Source organism: Arvicanthis niloticus, chromosome 3 (assembly GCF_011762505.2).
Source record: "Arvicanthis niloticus isolate mArvNil1 chromosome 3, mArvNil1.pat.X, whole genome shotgun sequence".
Lineage (NCBI taxonomy): Eukaryota > Metazoa > Chordata > Mammalia > Rodentia > Muridae > Arvicanthis > Arvicanthis niloticus.
Window position 1 is genome coordinate 53,942,713 of NC_047660.1, and position 8,093 is coordinate 53,950,805.

Genomic DNA, 8,093 nt, shown 5'->3' on the forward strand with positions numbered 1-8,093 from the left:
CGGCCCTCTTCTGAATCTACGCTTCATTAATTTAAAAGCGTCTAGATGCTGCACACATTGAGATGTGATCTGCTTTCTGTTCCTACAAACCACATTTGACAAGCTCAGAGGGGTTCAGAGTGTCATTGAATGGCTCGTGTCTCCTTTTGTGCTCACAGCCCTGGGCACAGTGCCTGGCACCAGGAAGCTCTGCTGCATGTGTGTCAATGAGCAAATAAGAATACACAGAAGTTTGCTGCCAAAGGAAGCTTGCTTGTGTCTCATTGAAAGTATACGCACGCAAGAAGCTATGGAATACAAATCAGAATGTTCCCAGCCCAGCCCTGAGCCCCACACAGAGCCCTCTAGTGCCTTTTGTCTCCAGGCAGCAAGGAATTCAAGCAGAAAATTCACTATTAATGGTTCCATAAAACATTCAGGTCCCAGATGCAGCCCCATGGAGGCCCTGTGACAGCCCGGAATACAGATGTGTTTCCTCAGTGGGGAGCCCGTTTTCAGCCAGTCCTCTGTGTGTTAGGGTATGAGTTTGGCCTCCCAGAGCTGAGTCTGGGGAACTCTGACCTCTTTCGTGGGCAATAGATACAAAGAGGTGGAGCCAAAAGGCCCTGGGGGGTTGGGGAGAGTTCTTGTCCTAGAGCAGGTGCTAAGCTATGACATTCCACACAAGAGATTAATTACCTTCCTTCTCTTTGAGAAACAACTCCATCATCCTCACCAACCATTTGGTTCTGTGTGGATCTTTGGCACTATGTTCGTGTTTCCAAAAGTAAATTCCAAAGATGTCAGCTCACATGGGTGACTGGCAGAAGCCCTGGAATGATGTGATGTGCCCATTTGGGTAAGTCTACCTAAAGCCTTCAGTGACCCAAGGTGAGAAGAGACCAGATGCTTAAATCATTGACTTTTCATTGATACCAAAAAAAATGGACTTTGAAATGTGTTATTTTATGTTACAAAGGACTGAAACTACTTTGTCTCTCCTTCCCCCCAAACTGTATTTTGTATTTTCCTCTTCACAACGATGAAATAGCTTGGGGAAGATAGTCATCTCACCTGAAGAACACAATTTTGTGAAATGGCACTATCCCGGCTTTAAGCCAAGCACGCTTCTGATGTGAGGTGGGGGAAGGGGGGGGCTCATTTCACTGAAGCACAGGTGGGTACTGTAACCAGCTACACCTCTTAATGGGGGATAAAGGGAGATTGTAGAGCAGAGATTTCCCAATCTAGAAAGAAGAAATGTCAAGAGATTTAAGAGATTTTTTTTTTTTAATGTAACGCTATTTTCAGGAGGCATCATTAAAAGTTTTCCATGCAGTTGCTCGACTGTTTGCTTCTTCTGGCAAAACTCTGCAGAGAGCCCCTCAGAGCCAGCCACAAAACACAGGAATACCTCCACACTCTCAATAAGTCTTGTGTGCCTTGCTGAATGCTCTAAAATATTGAGCAGTTATTTGCTGTCTTTCCTATGGCCCCAGAGATGCCTGAGTTCCTAAGGCCACCCCTCCTGGCTTCTGCTGCCATATTGTATTCAACACTCACTCTCAGTGGCTCTGAGTCCACACTCGCCTGCTCACTCTTCTGCCCTCCAGACCTCATTTCCTCTTCAAGACCCACTCACTTCTTCCCCATTCACTGAGCCTTTTTGCCATCCATCCTTACAAGAAGAGATCCAAGACCCTTCTGGGCCCAGCTATCTCTGAAGACACTTTAACTGGCCCACATTCCTCTTACCTCAAATCCATCACTCAAGCCAGACCATGAGCTCTGCACCACAGTTTACTGGGTGTCCCACCTATCAACCCTTTTGTGTATCAAAAAATATTTGGTGGAGTTGAGGATGTGTGGGACTCAGTTGGGAGAGCGCTTGCCTAGCATTGGTGAAGCCATATTCAGAGTCCCCAACACCACACAAACTGGGTATGGTGGTCCAGGCTCATCATCCCAGCACCCGAGTAAAGATGCTAAATGAGAAGTTGAAGAGCATCCTTCATTACATGCTAGGAGAGAATAGGATATTAAAAGTTCCAACGGATGCCAATAAAGATGAATGGATTGCATTAGACAGTATCTTGCATTGAAGATGCTCTCATTCAGCTCAGCGTTGATGCTCACAGTGATGCTATACCCCTGTAAGACTCCTTTCTGCACCATACTCACATTCTCATAGCCAAAGTTTACAGGTAGTTTTAAAATTATTTTTTTTTATTTTATGTGTAGGAATATTTCACCTGTGTATGGGTATGTGCACTGTGTGTGAGCCTTATACCTGAGGCCGGAAGAGAGTAACAGATCCCCTGGACCTGGAGTTATAAATAATGGTGACCTACTGAGTGGGTGCTGGGCATTGAACCCATGTCCTTTGCAAGAGCAGTAAAGCTCTTAACCACTGAGAAATATCTCCAGCTCCATATGGTATTTAAAGAGAGAGAAAGAGAGAGAGAGAGAGAGAGAGAGAGAGAGAGAGAGAAGAACAAACCATGGGAAGACTCAGAGAAGAAAGTGGCCAATCAGCGCAGGGGCCTCTGGAGCAAAGCAAGCTGACCCGTAGAGCAGTGAGATAATAAATGCCTATGGTTGAAGCCATTCAGTCAGCAGGACTCTGCTGCAGCAGCCCAAACAAACTACTACACTCCCTGATCCTGAGCTTCGTCTGTGTTGAAGGCAAGCTGACACTTCTCGGCCCACTCAGAACCTGCGATTTGTCTTCAGCATCTTAACGTTTTGTTCGGAAATGATAAACATCGTGTCATTTCTCTCCTCACTTGAACTTCTATTTCATTCCCATCCTGACCTATAATCAGCGTCTATTGTGGACCTTCTAATCGGCTGAGCTGCAGCAGCATGGGCTTAGTGTGGATCGCACTCATTAGCATAATTCTTGTAGCCCAGGTGAGCTTCTCCAGGGTTAGTGTCCCTTCTGTCCTCATAGTAGGGGGGCACCGCACTCTCTCCAAGGTCAAATGCACACCTTCGAAGGCAATCTCACACTCTTTGCATAAAAGTTCTACCCACTTAAAACCTAGTGTTAATGTCCTCTTATATCAGTCAAAATGTCACCAAAGGTGGAGGGTGCAGATCAAAGAGAAATTGCCTGATGTAGTTGGTGGGGGTATAAATTAGTAAAGTCCTTACGGAAAACAGTGTTGTGTTCCCTCCCAAAAAAGTAGTATGGACATGTGATTCAGATATTCATTACCAGGCATACAGCCAATGAAACTAGAATCCTATGTCAGAGAGGTAAGGAAACTTCCGTATTCAGTATTCACTCTTCACCAGAGCTAAGATATGGAATGTGTGTAAGTGCTGGTGGACCCACGAACGTGTGTTTTAAAGTGGTCTGTCTCTGTAAGAAAGCAGTGAATTCTGGTGTATGCAGAGGATTGCATAGGATTGCAAGGCATTATATTAAGTGGAATAAGCTAAACCCAGAATGTTCTCCTTCATATAAATGAGCTTTCTGTGTTAAATTTAAGGGCTCTCAGAAGTGCAGTCAATAAAAGCACTTACAATGCAAACCTAACCTCCTAAGCTCAATCCCTGATTTCAGAGTAGAAGGAAAGAACCAGCTCCCAGCATCGTCCCATGACATCCACATGCACACCCATGCCAACAATAAATAAACACTTTAAAAATGTTGTTGAACTTAGCCTGCTGTGGTGATGCATAGTGCCTGATATTTGGGAAGCTGATGCAAGAGGATCACTTAAGCCTACAAGTTTGAGACCAACAGTGTAGCAAGAGCCCATCTTAACAACAAAATTGAAGTCACAGAAATAGGACATGGAATAACAATTGCCAGAGAGTGAGGAGGGGAGAAGAGCCAACCTATGGAGGTTGGCTAAGTGGTACAAGAATACAGTTAGGAAAGAGGACCACGTTCTAATGTGTTGTGGCACCATTATCAGTGCCTTATTGTGTGTTTTAAGATAGCTAGAGCAGGGGAGCAGGGTATCCATAACAGAGAAACGATAGCTGCTTAAAGTAGCAAAAAATAACTTCATTCCATGTCATAGCCATGAATGGAGATCACATGATCCTGTGATACAGCTGCTAAATACCTTGACTTGGTTATTCCACATTATAGACATGGATCTTTATCGAAAACCTTAAATATGGACGGTTCTTACGCATCAATTGTAAAAACCCATTTGGTGCTACAGATGTGGTCCCATAGTCCAGCACTTCCGTTGCTTGTGCAAGGCTCTGGGTTCCATCCTTAGCACCACATTAATAAATGAACAAACAAACAAATGAATCCAGTGGGGCAAAACCTACTTCTCAGACATCTCTGACATCCATCCACCTTGCCCTCAATACTTCAAATGCCCATCCTTATTTTGATACAAAGTTGTGGAGAGATGCGTCTATTTTTAATGTCTTCTTATGTGGTAACTTGAAAGAGTCTTAAAATGTGAAGCCAGGCGCCCTCTTTGGAAAAACAGATGCAGTTTTTCCAGCCAGGACCCTGCTGCTGTGGTTACTAAGGAGACCAATTGGCCTGAGGTGCCTTAATTCATCAGTAAATCCCAGGCAGCTGCTACCTGGGATGAAGGTGCTCTTGCTCTTCTGAGGGAGGAAAATAGCTGAGTGGATGGAGGTTAGTGGAGTCCTCCAGGACAGTCAGCAAAGGTGGTGAGCACCTTCTTCCCCCAGCAGCTCCTCTCCAGTGCGTGGAGATGCCTGACAGAAGAGTTAGCTCCATCTGCCTCAAGACTTACCTGTGGGGCCTGCTGGAGTCTACTCCTTCGTTACCACCTCCGAAAGCCCTGTAAGAGGTAAACCAGCTGCAAAAGCAGGAGAAATGGGGTGAGGTGACCTCCCTCACTGAGAGCATTCTCAACACTACAGAGAAGCTGGCAGAACCACGCTAAGGGAAGAAGGGGTGGCTGTCCAGCATAGTGGTGTTCATGACACATCAGCATTTGGTGAGCATTCCTCGAGTGACTCCTGATGCCTCACAAAAGCTCCACGGCCTTTCAAAGATTGTAAGACTAAGTATTCAAAACAGTCTATGGGAGACATTTCAGACTGAAAACCAGAATAGTGTGTGCATGTGTGTGTGTGTGTGTGTGTGTGTGTGTGTAGAACAAAGGACAACCACAGCATCAACCATCAGTTGCTGTCCACCTTATTTTTGAGGCATAGTCTCTCATTGGCCTAGTATTGGTATTTGCTGTGTAGGCCAAGCTGACTGATGGGCCAACCCCAAGATCTACCTGACTCCACTCCCCAAGGCTGGGATTCTAAGTATATACCATGGATTTTTTTTTTCTTAGTGGGTTCTTTGGTGTCAGATCAAGTCTTCCTGCTTACCAGGTAAGCACTTTACCTAAAACTTAGTTTCCTAGAGTGTCTGTTCAGTCAGGAAAACAAAGGACAGCGTGTGACTCTCTAACTAGTCACCATACTTATGCAACAGGAAAGACAAGGGCCTCACAGCATCAACCCTCCCTAGGCTCACTCTCTCCTTCCCCTCTACCTTAGAAACAGACTGAGGTGACCCCCAGGGCACCTCTAGCTCACTGGCTTCACCTCTCCCATTTAATAAACCAGAAAGAACAAGTCAGAGTTGATAACCCTTCACTCTTGCTTTTGCCTTCCCTGGCTGTAAGGCTGTGGGAGTAGAAATCTCTCTCTCTCTCTCTCTCTCTCTCTCTCTCTCTCTCTCTCTCTCTCTCCCCCACCCCCCCCCCCCCGCATTCTAAGGATGAATGACAGGTGTGTTGTTCAAAAAGATTTTCCCCTGGATATAGCAGAAACTTCAAATCAATGGCTTAAACAAAAGTGTTGGCTGGCCCTATACAGCCTTGTTTTTTGATATGTACTGTAGTGTTTAACCTACCTGGCCCTAGACAGTCAAGACATACACAGCCAATCAATGGAGTGTCCGCTCCACGCTGAGGCCTCAAGACGACCCATGTGTTGTGCCCTTACCTAGTTGGATTTGCTTACACTGGTATTCCAGCCTTCCTGTGAGACGGTGTGAGCTGAGACCTATGGAGGGAACAGTAAAGAAAGAGTTCAGGAGAACTGAGCCAGCCTCTGAAAGCCGACCCTGCAGCAGTTGGATGCTGATGAGCAAGACATCCACACTGAGACCAGAAGGACCTTCCTGCTGAGCCCAGCCTGAATCCCCAGTCTGCAGAATCATGAGACAAGCAAGGGTTCTATTGTTTAAGCCTCTGCCTTTGGCATTAAATATAACACAGCAACATATAACTGAACCCTTAGGGACGATGGAAATAAAGATTTGACAGTGTTTTGTTTTGTTTTGTTTTGTTTCCCTTCCAAAAACAGTAATCATTGGAAGTCTAGATCCAACATGGCAGGTTCATAGCCAAGGGGAACCCAGAACCTTCTGTGTTTATTTTGAATCGTCTTTAGCCTATGAATTTTGTGGTGGGTAATTTTGATTGTCAACTTGATGGAATTTAGAATCACTATGAAAACAAACCTCTGGGTGTGTCTGTGGGAGAATTTCTCAACTAGGTTAACTGAGGCAGAAAAACCCATCTGAAGTCTGGGTAACAACATTCTTTTGGCCGTGGTTCCAGAAAGAAAGGAAGGAAGGAAGGAAGGAAGGAAGGAAGGAAGGAAGGAAGGAAGGAAGGAAGGAAGGAAAGAAAGAAAAAAGAAATCAAGCTGAGTACCATCATGCTTTGCTCTCAGCTTCCCTGACAGCAGCTACAATATGACCAGCAGCATCAAACTCCATCCAATGACTTCCCATCATGAAACACTATACTCTCAAACTGTGAGCCCAACCATACCCTTCTTCCCTTAGGTTGCTTTCATTGGGTGTTTGTTTCCCAGCAACAAGAAAACTAGCCATTTCAACCCGATGTTGCCTCAAGATCCAAGAGAGCAGCTAGAATTCCAAATATTGAATGTGTGTTCCAGGAGAGGAGCATGGGGGGTGGGGGGGAAGGTGCAGGCAAAGCCTCTGCTGGCTAAGTTGAAGCCTTAAAAAATACTTCCTCAAAATCCCATCTAAAAACCAGCAGTGTGATTTTTACTGGCTACCTTGAGCTGCACCAAAGGCTAGGTAAATGAAGGGTTTTAGCTGAGCACACTGTCACTTTAAGTAAAATCAAAGGTACCACTCGATAAAGAATAACAGAGATGGAAAATATTGGGCAAACAGCCAGCAATATCTACCACAGCGTGTACGAGATGAAGCTCCATACCCACAACCAGCAGACTGCAAAACTATCTCCCCACACCCCATGTCATACAGAGAACCCAAAGAGTTTGTACTGGCTGCTTTGACCGGTAGTGACCAAGTGAACCTCAGAGAGCTTGGTGCCAAGTGGGCATGCTGGTTTCCTGGCCTTTTCACTGGGAACATGTGCGAGTGAAAAGTTCATTTTCAGGACTTGTTCTTAACCTGGCCAAGTGTTTGCTGCTCACTTTTTGTTGAGATAGAATTCCTACAAGGACAAAATTCACCATTCTAAATAACTCTTTCTTCACACTTAAAAGAAACTCTGTGCCCATCAGTAGCCAGGGCGGGGGGGGGGGGAGGGGGGGCTTCCCTGAACCCTCCTCTGCCCAGTCCCCAGTCCACCAAGAACCAGACTTGCCACTTGAATGAGTGCTTGCTCTCCCTGGACGATGAAAGCCTTGCATTCTGGAATGTTTCAAATCTTAGGAAAATGAAGAACAGGGTCCTGGTGCAGTTCTCCCCGGGGCGAGGAAGGAGATCCGCAGGGTTGTGGTACACTCTGAACACTGGGGCTCCAGATACCGAGGAGCCACCGGTCTGCAGGCCACTCCCTGCCTGGGCTAAGAAGAAAATTTGGGTTCTGCAACAAGGGCTAGGGCGCCTTCAGCAGCCTGCAATACCCTAAGGTGCAGCTGCGGCTTGGAAACATCCTGGATGCCAATGTGAGACTTGAGGTAGTGGCACCAATTACAGTAAAAAGATGGTGAGAAAGGAGAGAACATGGCACTAGCATTTAATAAAGGGCTCCATGTCCCAGACACAGAATCTCATTGCTCCACTCCCATCTTGGGAGTTGGCCCACCTATGCCACAGAAGGGAACCTGAGGGGGGATCACCTGCTGCAAAGGAGAAAGCTGAAAGATCA